Source organism: Myxocyprinus asiaticus, chromosome 10, assembly GCF_019703515.2.
Source record: "Myxocyprinus asiaticus isolate MX2 ecotype Aquarium Trade chromosome 10, UBuf_Myxa_2, whole genome shotgun sequence".
Taxonomy (NCBI): domain Eukaryota; kingdom Metazoa; phylum Chordata; class Actinopteri; order Cypriniformes; family Catostomidae; genus Myxocyprinus; species Myxocyprinus asiaticus.
The window spans coordinates 13,805,833-13,818,617 of NC_059353.1; the positions used below are offsets into that span (position 1 = coordinate 13,805,833).

The window sequence follows — 12,785 nt, forward strand, 5'->3', positions numbered from 1 at the left end:
GGTATGGCTAATCTAAGTTTGTGTAAAGAAAAGGCATATATAGGTCTATATATATATATATATATATATATTCATTTGGTAATTAATTTGTTTAATTTAATGCGTTTTTCGTTTGGTAATTTATTTAATTGAATACAGGGAATTTTGCCAGCATTTGTTCAAAAGTAAGCTAAACAATAATTTAATATAATTGGGCTATGTTCTTGTTCCAAAAAAGCACACTTAAGCTTATCTCCTGGTATTGTGTATTTATTTGTAATTTAAAACATCTTTGTGCACAGAAATTATATGTTTTTTTTGTTTGTTTTGTTTTTTGTATTGTGGGCTAATTCTGTGACTGCTGTCTATTATTTTGAATGGTGTGTAAAAGCAACTTTAATTAATAAACGGATGTCTACCATGATTAAATTAATCACAAACAGTGGCCATTCATTTGTTCTCCGTGCACTTGTCGATGTGCATGATACGAGATATTTGTGTTGGCACTCCTGGAAGTGTCATGTTTGTAGTGATCGGATCTATATGCCGTTAAGATCAATCCATAATCATGTACAATAAATCGTCTGTCAAGGATGTATACCTTGTCATGATTAACACAGGCTAACGATTGGGGTAAATTCAGTCATGTGACACTACATTTTTGCGTTAATGCCAATTTTCTCGACAAAAAGGGTTTCCAAACCAGTTTTTCGCGACATTTGAAGTATCGACATGGAGTTTATGCGCTAGAGTTAAATGGAAAAATATTATGTCGACACTTGTGCAATTTTAACGATAATTTTGCGTTTCCATCAGCTTTATTTTGAAGCGCTAAAACTTTTTTTTCGCAAAAAATCCTTGGATGGAAACGTAGTCATAGTAACCATGTTACGTTCCGTTTCCGTTTGTCCTACGAAGGCCGTCTCGTTTTAACGAGGCTTGTTTAAAGGAGGACACTCGGTATACTGCAGCCTTCAAAGGACACGTCCTGCCTAGCACGCAGCCTTCCAAACGAGACACAGCTATTGTTTCGGTATCTTGCTAATCCGATAGAGGGCCTGAGATTGGAAGAGTGCCGCTACCTTGCAATCAAGCGGTCTGTGTACAGAAGCAGCTCTGAGGCTCCTCCCCGCCAAACACTAAACACATCCGAGAAATCCCAGCTAGAGCAGGGGAAATGTACCAAGTACACGTTCGTCCGTTACTACCGGAGTATCACCACTGATCCCGCAGCACGTCTTCAGCTCTCTCGCTATCAAAGCAACGTAAACAGTAGCGGTTGGAAGGGATCGAGAGGAATATTTTAGTCTCTCAACAGAACAATGAAAGCAGGCTGATTTCACTGGTAAGCCGCGCTTCTGATTCCGTTATATAAAGACCGTTTTGTTTTCGTAAGATTCAGTTAGCCTTGAGTTACTGCGACCACTATATAATGAGGCCACGTTTATTAATTTCTTTGCGTGTTTGTATTCTACATCAAATATAAAAGCGCCATCATGTACTCCACGTTGCTCTGTAGCTTCCGTGGAGTGGTCGCTCATCACACAATCTGAGACAATGTACCAAAACAAACTCGATATTAAACCACTTGAGCTCGTGATCCTGCTCTGTAGTGGCTGGTTGCATTTCATTTGATGGGTACAGAATATTTTTCAGTGCTCTTGTTTTTAAATCATGCTGGTGTTCAAAACAAACGCTGTGTTGAGTTCAGTGTGCTCTATAACCCTGCCCCTCTGCATTCACTGATACTTCATTTGCTATGCATGCTGAAGTTAAATGTTATACATTAAAACAGCCTTGACGTGGGATGTAGTCTAATGGCATATAAAGGGTATGCATGGTGCTCTGTTCACCAGGTGAGCAGGTTGGGGAGAAGATTTGCTAGTTAAAATACACGTCTGAATGTTTTTAAACGAATAGGTGTTTTTTTTTTTTTTCTTCCCCAGACTAAAGTCTTGTTGGAGCCAGAACTGTGTGTGTGTTCTTGTGTGTATGCACTCGTCAAATGAAAACAAAATGTCCACAGAAATATATTAAAACCACTTACAGGAATATTCCAGATTCAATACAAGTTAAGCTCAGTCGACAGCCAAAAAGGCAAATATCCTGGTTACCAAAAGGCTCTTACAATGGAAGTGAATGGGGCCAATCTGTAAACGTTAAAATACTCACTGTTCCAAAAGTATAACCACAAGATGTAAACATTATATGTTAACATGATTTTAGTGTGATAAAATCACTTACTAACCATATCAGTGTAAAGTTATATCCAATATAAAAATTTCGTTGCCATGATGACTAAACTGCATAAACGCTGTAAGCGATTATATAAATCACACTAAAATCATGTTATCATGTATAATGCTTACAACTTGTGACAATACATTTGAAACTGTATATTTTAATGTTTTTGGACTGGCCCCATTCACTTCCATTATAAACAGCTTACTGAAACCATGTTTTTTTTTTTCCACCCAATTTGGAATGCCCAATTCCCAGTGCGCTTTTAAGTTCTCATGGTCGCATAGTGATTCACCTCAATCCGGGTGGCGGAGGACGAATCCCAGTTGCCTCCGCGTCTGAGACCATCAACCCGCGCATCTTATCATGTGGCTTGTTGAGCGCGTTGCCACGGAGACATAGCGTGTGTTGAGGCATCTGTGCTCAACTCGCCACGCGCCCCACCGAGAACGAACTACATTATAGCAACCACGAGGAGGTTACCTCATGTGACTCTACCCTCCCTAGCAACCGGGCCAATTTGGTTGCTTAGGAGACCTGGCTGGAGTCACTCAGCATGCCCTGGGATTCGAACTAGCGAACTCCAGGGGTGGTAGCCAGCGTCTTTTACCACTGAGCTACCCAAGCCCCGAAACCGCAATTTTTAAATTATGAGGCACGAGTCTAAAATATTTTCTGTGGTAATCAACTTTGTGATTAACTTGTATTGAACTTGGAACATTCCTTTAAGATTGACTTTTGAGGATGGTCTTCTCTAATTAATGTCTTAATTCAAATCTTTAATGTTAAAATGTGTTTGTAAGTGATATGGTTAGGATGTAGTTGTATTATATTATTGATTTTATTACAATTATGTTAAGAACAGTAGAAGACTATTGGAGGTGCTCAAGTATAAGTGTCCAAGTTTTGTGCGTATGTGGGATAGTGGGTGAATCTAGGCAATTTTCCAGTATCACAATAACAACAAGCACTGTGACAGACTCAATCCAGATGAATTCTAAAGAACAAGAGGACCTTTTCTGGAATTGGACATTTCTGCTACACATGGGGGATCTGTTGATGCTCATTGAACCCACCCATGGGTTTGACTATATTTTGCTTAAATGAGTTCACATTTACTATATAGTGTGCTGTTCAAAATTGTTCATAATGTTGACAAATTATACATCTGTATAATTTGTCAACATTATTAACTCTTTTTTTTTTTTGATTAGACTATATAGTAAATGTGAACTCATTTAAGCAAAGTAAAGTCAAATACCCTTTGGATAATTTAAATGTTCTGCTCTAATTGGTAACACTGATTAGAGACTAGATGTGGTTTAAAACAATGTTTTAGCAGAAGATGAAGACCTAACACAAACACTATATTGTGTCAAACAAACACACCCACATACACATGCTGCAAACATGTTTGTTCTGCCTGTAAAGCAATGCATGTAAATTAAGATAAATTTATTAAGTATTAAAGTATACATCTATTTTGTTTTAGGCATTTACACTGGATGCAGTATGAGTTTTTGTTGATGCTTTGTGATCATGGTGATTTGGGCAGTGTATGTACAGTATCCTCTTCGTTAATGGTTAATCCTTTAAAATAAACTGTTAGTAATGACTGCTCTGTTTGTTACATGTAAACATTATAAAAAAAGAAAGCATTATGTAAAGTTCAGATTGCAGTTATTCCAATATAAACAAAATAAAATGTATGCAAAAGGCATTAGGGGTAATTCGGAACATTGCTCTTATGGGGCTTTTCCACTGCATGGTATGACTCGACTCTGCTCGCTTTTTGGGGGTTTTCCACAGTGGATAGTACCTGGTACTTTTTTAGTACCACCTCGGTTGAGGTTCCAAGTGAGCCGAGCTGATACTAAATGTGAAGTCAAAACCCTGCAGATCACTGATTGGTCAGAGAGAATTGTCACTACCAGTGTCATTGGATTTGCGATACGGGACATCTACCCGCTAGTTTTAAAGTTAGCAATAGTGATAGCAATATCATTTGTTCATGTGACTTTCGAATTGTAAAAAGAAATTGCTGAGCGCAAAAGCACGCTGTGGTCAATAAACGAGGTGCAGACGTTCCTCTCATTAGTAGCCGAGAAGAGGATCCAACAAGAGCTGGATGGGGCGATGCGAAGAGGCAGCGCAACTATGACGATCAGCCTTAATACCACCCACGTTGAGGCTGCACTAAACTGCAGTGGAAAAGCAAGCTCAGAAAAGTAAAGTGAGCAGAGTTGAGTCAAACCATAATGTGCAGTGGAAAAGTGCCATTAGAATAATGGTAGTTAAAATGACCAGTGTCCTGTTTAAACCAGGTATCAGTAATCAATGCAGTTAAAGGGATAGTTCACCCAAAAATTAAAATTTTCTCATTATTTACTCACAGTCATGCCATCCCAGATGTTTATGACTTCTGTTGAACACAAACAAAAATTTTAGAAGAATATTTCAACTGTGTAGGTCCAAGTGAATGGTGACCAGAACTTTGTAGCTCCACATAAAGGAAACATAAAAGTAATCCATATGACACCAGTGGTTAAATCCATATCTTCAGAATATGCGTGTAAACGTTCCAAATGGAGATATGATGGGTGTGGGTAAGAAACAGATCAATATTTAAGTAATTTTTACTGTAAATTTTCACTTTCAGATGTGAAAATTAAACTAAACATGTGACTTTCAGATGTAAAAGTGAAAATATTTAGAGTAAACGAAGGACTTTAATTTTGATTTGTGTCTCACCCACATCTTTCATATACTGTAGCTTTTGAAGATATAGATTTACTTAGAGAATTTTCATTTTTGGGTGAACTATCCCTTTAATAAAAGTTTAAAAAAGATCAAAGGAACTCTTGCATTTACACAGACCATGGATCTTGAGATATCCATATGCCAGAACATAATATAATACCACCTTTTAATGGGCTCTCAGAGGAGGGAAAATATCTGCATATGAATACATTTGCAGTAGATGCTGGGGGTGTTGTTGGAGTTCAGTTTTACAATGAAACATGACACATACAAGCTGCATTATCTGTCCACCAGGCCACTATGGCTTTCACACATTGACTTATTGGCTCATTGACCATCACTGCATCTTGCAGTCCCTGATCAATGTTCATGTCCATTTAGACTTGATCTTTTCTAGATTGTAAAAGGGGTAAATGGAACACTGTTGCCATTAAATACAGCTCTAGACAAAATTAAGAGACCACTCCAAATGTTTCTTAAATCAGCATCACTACATGTACGGCAGCCATTCCATTCCAGTGTCTGTTGAATTCCTACTTGAATTTTTGCACAAGGAATAGCATAAAGGCACCCAACAGTAATGCAAAAGGCTAGTAGAGAGCATGCCAAGACGCATGAAAGCTGGGATTGAAAATCAGGGTTATTCCACTAAATTTCTGAACTCTTCCTGAGTTAAAACATTAGTATTGTGTTGTTTAAAAATTAATATAAGCTTGTTTTCTTTGTATAATTCGAGGTGTGAAAACACTGCTTCTTTTTATTTTATTTTGACCAGTTGTCATTTTCTGCAAATGAATGTTTTAAATGACAATATTATTTATTTGGAATTTGGGAGAAATGTTGTCAGTAGTTTATAGCAGTGGTTCTCAAATTTATTTGGTCACGCCCCCGTTTGAAACAACAAAAACTTTTGAGCGAAAAGTGATCAAAATGTACAAGATTAACAGCATTTTCTTTCATCTTCATATCACGTAAAAAACACATCAGGGATCAGGGATGTGCACAGTATCCGTTTGTAATATTCAGATAACTTTGGGTATTCGTCGGGACTCAAAAAAAAAAAAAAAGTGTATTGCAATGGATATGCATCAAACACTACTCAAAATAGCAGGTAATAAAATCCACAGTGAGCAATGAGCACAATATATAGCACAATATATGTATCTTCAAATTATACAATTAAAATCAAACAAAGCTATTCAAACTGCCACTGCCTTCAACAGAATTATATATACAGTATGCCAACCGAACCTGAAATGTGCTCTGCCCAAACAGGTTCAGGTTCTAGCGAACACTAGTGTTGTCATGTGCTTGGAGTTAGACTGTTGTGGTTTATAAGCCTCTTCGGGATGCGTTTATTTATAAATGGTTTAGTATTTCACTTGTGGAATTATTGTCTGCACACCAGAACAAAAGGGAAAAACATTGGCTTACCTTTTATCAAATGCTGAAACTTTGCCACGTGAAAAACAATCTAGAGTCATGTGTAACAGTTCTTTGCTTCACATAAAGACTTCTTCAGAACATTTGTTCTGAAATGGAAAGCAGGTGTCTTCTAGATGAGTTTATAAAAATATAAGTTCTTTGATACGGTTTCTAAAAATGCAGTGGTCCTGCACGAGACTCAAAAAAAAAAAAAAAAAAAAAAAAAAAACAGTGTGGCGCAATGGACAAAGATGTCCGTCCACGCGTGTTAAGATAGAATTTTTTTTTAAAACAGTGCAGAGCCGCAGATGCATACAACAACATGTGTGAACAACCCCTAGCTTGCCCTATTCTTCCCTAAATGGACCCGAATCCAGACCCAAAACCTGATGGTTTGACAGGTCACGCCAGGCTCGGGTTGGTTTAAAGACCTCTATTGCTAACTTAATAGTGAGTGGTGGTGGTGGTGTAGTGGACTAAAGCACTGAACTGGTAAGCAAAAGGTTGTTGGTTCAATCCCCACAGCCACCACCATTGTGTCCTTGAGCAAGGCACTTAACTCCAGGTTGCTCCAGGGGGACTGTCCCTGTAATAAGGGCACTGTAAGTTGCTTTGGATAAAAGTGTCTGCCAAATGCATAAATGTAAATGTAGTGATTTTGATATTTGAATACAGGCACATTGAATGGTTAACCGAAAAAGGCTATTTGTGCTCATCCCTAGTATGGATGGTTGATGTGGCCACTCTCTGTCCCATAAAATATCAATGCTTATTTCATTTAGTTAGTGACAGCAGATGCTTTTCATCCAAAGTGACTTAAAGTATGCTAGTTATAGGGTGTGGTTCTCTTAGAGAAGCCTGAGGTGTAAGGTACATGTGGCACATTAACAGGCACAAACGGCTGAATTGTGATCACAGTAACTCTTATGTTACTTGGGATTAAACTTGAGCCCTCTGTATTACAAGGCTAGATCTTTAACCTTTCAGCTACTGCTATTCCAAATGTCCTTTATATGACACACAATCAGAGAACAAAGAGCTGTAATTACATGAGTCTGGAATGCTTGCTTCCTTTTTAGTTCTCTTGCAGTTGGCAATGTATTATGTTCATAAAATACATTTGTTTTATGAACATGTCTAGACAGTTGCAAGAGCAAAACACATCTGAAAGCGCAGAACTAAAATGAAGAGCTCTTGATATAAACACTGGAGAAAGACTTTATTACATGTTAATTTTTTGTTCTTTGAAGTACCCAAGTTTTATTAGAGTGTGCATCTTGATTGAAGTGTTGACAGTCTCATTCAAGTCCAACACTTTCAGGAATTACAGCGAAGAAGTCTCTTATTAAACTGAACCCAATGCTGTTGTGTTAGACGGTGAGTCATAGTCTATCTGCTCTGTATGCAAGTAGAGGTTGACAATCGTAATTCAGAGCTTTATGACATCACCGTTCTTTGGCATTACTGTTGATGCACATCTGTGTTATTTGATATATTGCTCAGTCAAATTTCTTGATTCTCCAACAGTCAAGTTCATGGGATTGATACCAATAACAGTGAAATTTTACTATTCTCTATCGTTTTCAAAACCACAGCAAAAACTAAAATGCTACGTAACGTATATCTTTAAAAGTTAAATATGAACAAATGAATTTAAAACAATGGCATGAAGCCATAACTAAGCCTTTTCAATGAAGAAAAGTCAGAAATAAATTTAAAGAATTAAGAAACAAACTACAAACAATAGAACAAATAGAAACAATATACAGAACAATGAACAGATAAAATGTAACTAAATGGCATTTGAATTTAAGGAACAACAGCATCACATTTTCAAGGAAATATTCAGAATTTAAGTCATCAGATGCAAAATGAAAGTGCATAAATTATGTATTTAATTACAAAGTACTAAAATGGCACTCGCACATGCTTATCAGGCTATCGTCACCTACAACAGTCTGCAGTTATAACCATTGAAAATCCTGAAGTAATTTGTCTGTTGTTATTTAAACTGTATTGTTGTTATTTAAACTCATTGTCAGAATGAGCTTTATTGCCAATGCTTACATATACAAGGAATTTGTCTTGGTGACAGAATCTTCCAGTGCACAAACAATAAAAAAATAAAAAGAGATAATAAAAATAAGTGAATAGAGATATAAAGCATACAGTATATAAAAATACACAATAAAATAAATAAATAAATATATATATATATACACACATACATATATATATATATATATACACATACATATGTACAAGTACTATCTGTTATGTACAGATGGTTCAAGGGAATGTAATTTGCAGAAGAGGTAGGATATGGTAAGTAAAGTATAATCCACGACTGTGTGCATTAAACAATTTTAAATGCATGACATGGAGGCAAATAACCACCCGACGCGAAGTGCATTTAAAATCATTTAATGCACACCTAATTGTGGATTATCCCGCTTATACCATGGTCACTTGCCAGAATTGATTAGTTACAGCTGTCATACATTTTTTTGCAGCACAAATTTTGACTGGAAAAACAAAAAATAAAGGTTAATTTAATTTAAGTGTTGTTAGATCTACAGCTCTGCCCATTGAGACACAGAGAAAAGGTAGTGCGACTACACACTTGGTCAAAACTGTGAATTTAAATGCACAATCCAGAAATAATCATATCTACAGAACGTAGAGGGGTTGACGCTCCAGAGAAAATTTAGTATTTAATTTTTATTCATTGTCATTTTCACGTAAATGTCGAAAAACTGACGTTACAAACATGGCAGTGACAGTAAAAGTTGCACTTACGATGAGGGGAAAACCATTCAAAACACTCTAGAACCTGTAGATTTTGACCTGAGACATTGGCTGCAAGAGTAACTGAATTAAGAATGAAATTGCAATTTGTCCATGAACGAATGTCCATGGCGCTTCACTGTGTGTCAGAAATGTGTGAGTGCAGGGGGCCTGTAGTGGCTATAGGTGGCACTTTTACAGTTTAAATTGTCCGGCAAGGCGATGCAAGACAATGAAAGATGCTTTTAATAGGTCCTGATTTCCTTCTCTCATCTTCCAAGCTGAATTCCATTATATTAGCTATGCTGATGAAAGTGGTAAGGAAATGTTTTTAGTTGCTATAGCTCACACTGCTTGCTCTTATGTTGCTAAGCTATAGTGATAGACCAATATGGGTTTTTTAACGGACGATGCCTATATCCAGAGAGCAGGGTAGCCGATAGACTGATACAATTCCGATGTATCACACAATTTAATATAGTAAATAACATAAACATATAAACTCTTACTTAGCACTATATTTACTACATTTTACACTAAATTTTAACTTTGTTAAAAAGAATAAAAAAAAAACGATATTGTATTTTAAATGGTAGATAGCAGTTTCTTCTGATTTCTGTTTAGTCATCAAATTTTATTAATTTATTTGCACATGAAGAAATTGTTAATATATTAGGAAGAAGGAAAAAACAGTGCACACAGTAGTCCAGCAACAATGGATGGCATGTCCATGTTAGAAATCGCATTTTCTCAAAAAAATACCAAATCAAACCAATTGTGTTACCAACAACTTTTACTTTGAAGTTGCTCTTACACACTCGTATGGATCCAGCATGAGCAGCAATCTTCTGACAATTTAAACAGCCTGGATTGCCTGCTTGGATTGTCATGGAGTGACGGTCATGATTTGTGAACAGAGGAAGATATTAGATGAGTGCTCAATGGGAAGAAAATGCTGGATTTTAGTGAGGTTAGTGAATTACATCTTTTTAAACAAGATATCTGCATATTTACAGATGGTATATAATAGACGTTTTATTGATATTTGTCTTTTATCCTTAGAAAAGTGACAGGGAACTTTTGAGGATAGACTTAGAATACATGCTTCAGAGGAAGATTTATAAGTGCTCCACAGGATGCTGGATCTGCTGAAGTTGTGTGAGGTTGGTTTATTACATCTGTTTAAATGAGATATGCACATATTTGCAGACAGTATTTGATATTAGTTTTATTGATATTTGCCTTTTCTATCATTAGACAAGACAGTTAAAAGTTACAGGGAACTGTTGAGGAGAGAGAGGGAGAATGAAACAAGCGATCACTTTAACATTATGAGCTCAAACATCTAATATGCGGACCGTTTAAATTACACTGTGTTGAACGCACGATGGCACGTAACAACATACGAACCGTGACTGGTCGTTTACATGTCTCAGTTGCTTCACATGCAAGCAGGCGATTCTCAACGACCTCATGAAACAAATAAGCCAAAGGGGAAAATGTATCGGCCGATAAGGTTATTCATACACGTATAACCCAACTAGTGGTCGACAGATGTGGGTTTTTTAATGGCAGATGCCGATATCCAGAGAGCAGAGTGGCCGATATAATGCCGATATTTCACACAATTTAATAGAGTAAATAACATACATAAAATTGCCAAAAAAATTTATTAACTTTTATTTTGCACTATATTTATTAAATTTTAGACAAAACTTTACTTTTGTAAAAATATATATGAAAAAATAATACTGTGTGTTATAATGTGTAATAGTGGTTTCTGTTTAGTCATCCAATTTTAGTAATTTAATTGCATAAAGGCATTGTTAATATATTAGGAAGATGGAAATAACAACAGTGCACACACTAGTCCAGCAACTACGGGGTGGCATGAGCGCAATCAGTGCATTAGCAATCGCTTTTTCTCACCAAAGACCAAATATAAACTAATTGTACATACAGTGCTCAGTGAATATAGCATTTACTTATAGCTCACATGAAGTGCTTTTACTTTGAAATTGCTCTCTTGCGTATCCAGTGAGCAGGAATGTCCTGACAACTTTCTGTTTAAACGACCCAGGTCGCCTGCTTTGAGTGTCATGGACTGACCATCATGCAACATTTGGGAGTCAAAGGAAAAGAGTGTTTATTCCGGCTGATAGAATACATGCTTCTATCATATACATGCTCAATCTGAAGTAAAAGCGCTTCATGTGCGCTGTAAGTAAATGTCATAGTCACTGTGCAGTGTGAGTAAATGTAATGGCACGTAACAACAAAACGACTGTGATTGGTCATTTACATGTCTCAGACGGGTACTTCACATGCAAGCAGGCAATTCTCTGAGCCCCCTTGGCTTGAGAAACTAATCGGCCAAACACAGAAATTTATCGGCCGATGCCCATAATTTAAAAGTTCCGAATATTGGCGAATTTATCAGCCTCTACATATATCAGTCGACCACAAAACCCAACCCCCAGAAACCGTTAAAATATTTAACTGGAATAATACTTTGTGTCATCTATCTAATGTTTCATGTTATGTTTGTTACTTGTGCACTTCCTTTTTTTTTTTCCTTGAACAGAAATGTTTGTGCTATTTTTAAAGTATTCACTTAATTAGTTCCTGTAGTGCAGTGGTTCTCTACCCTGTTTCTAGAGGCCCTCCAACACTACACATTGTGGATATCTCGCTGATCGAACACACCTGATTCAGCTCATATATATACACACATACATACATACACACACTACCGGTCAAAAGTTTTGAAACACTTGCTCATTCTTTATTATAATTTTTTTTCACATTTTAGAATAACAGTAAAGTCATCAATACTATGGAACAACATAAATGGAACTATGGGAATTATGTTGTGATTAAACAAAATCCAAAATAAATCAAAACTGTGTTATATTTTAGCATCTTCAAAGTAGTCACCCTTTGCCTAGAATTTGCAGACATGTACTCTTGACATTTTCTCAACCAACTTCTTGAGGTATCACCCTGGGATGCTTTTTAAACAGTATTGAAGGAGTTCCCATCTATGTTGGGCACTTATTGGCTGCTTTTCTTTATTATTTGGTCCAAGTCATCAATTTCAAAAACTTTTTTTAATTAAATTTTAGATTTATAATGAAATAAATTAATATGGTGGCACAATTATATTTTTGTCTACAAAACTAATTTCAAACATTTAAGCATACACCTTCAGATCAAAAGATTTTTAAGATCATGGGAAACATTTCGGCCAAGTGTTTCAAAACTTTTGACCGGTTGTGTGTGTGTGTGTGTGTGTGTGTGTGTGTGTGTGTGTGTGTATATATATATATATATATATATATATATATAAAACGAGTGGGGTCCGAGTTGGGGTGGCAAGTGAGGTTGCAACGCTCCCTTCTAGCCCCGCCCTGCCCCTGCTGAGCTGCAATGGAGAAAGAGTGCATTTAAGAGTTCACAGCCATTTATACACACACTGATCTGTGGCTCTGCAGATGGATACTATTGGACACACTGCATGAAAATCAAGCATTAGTTGTGTGTGTTGCATTTGTGTGTGTGTTCGTGTGCGTGCCTGTGTGTATGAAGTACAG

General features: G+C 36.6%; 1 protein-coding gene across 3 annotated transcripts in view; it reads left to right on the forward strand.

Annotated features, from left to right (window-relative positions):
* Positions 1-932: 932 nt before the first annotated feature.
* LOC127446781 (beta-galactoside alpha-2,6-sialyltransferase 2-like) overlaps positions 933-12,785 on the forward strand; it is an 88,724-nt gene continuing 76,871 nt past the window's right edge. The window contains exons 1-2 of one of the 3 annotated variants that reach the window (XM_051707986.1): positions 10,136-10,162; positions 10,255-10,355. The gene's annotated coding sequence lies outside the window, so the exon portion shown is untranslated. Of the gene's footprint in view, positions 1,325-10,135; positions 10,163-10,254; positions 10,356-12,785 lie in introns of those variants that run through there. The other 2 variants (XM_051707987.1, XM_051707985.1) reach the window with 2 other exon arrangements.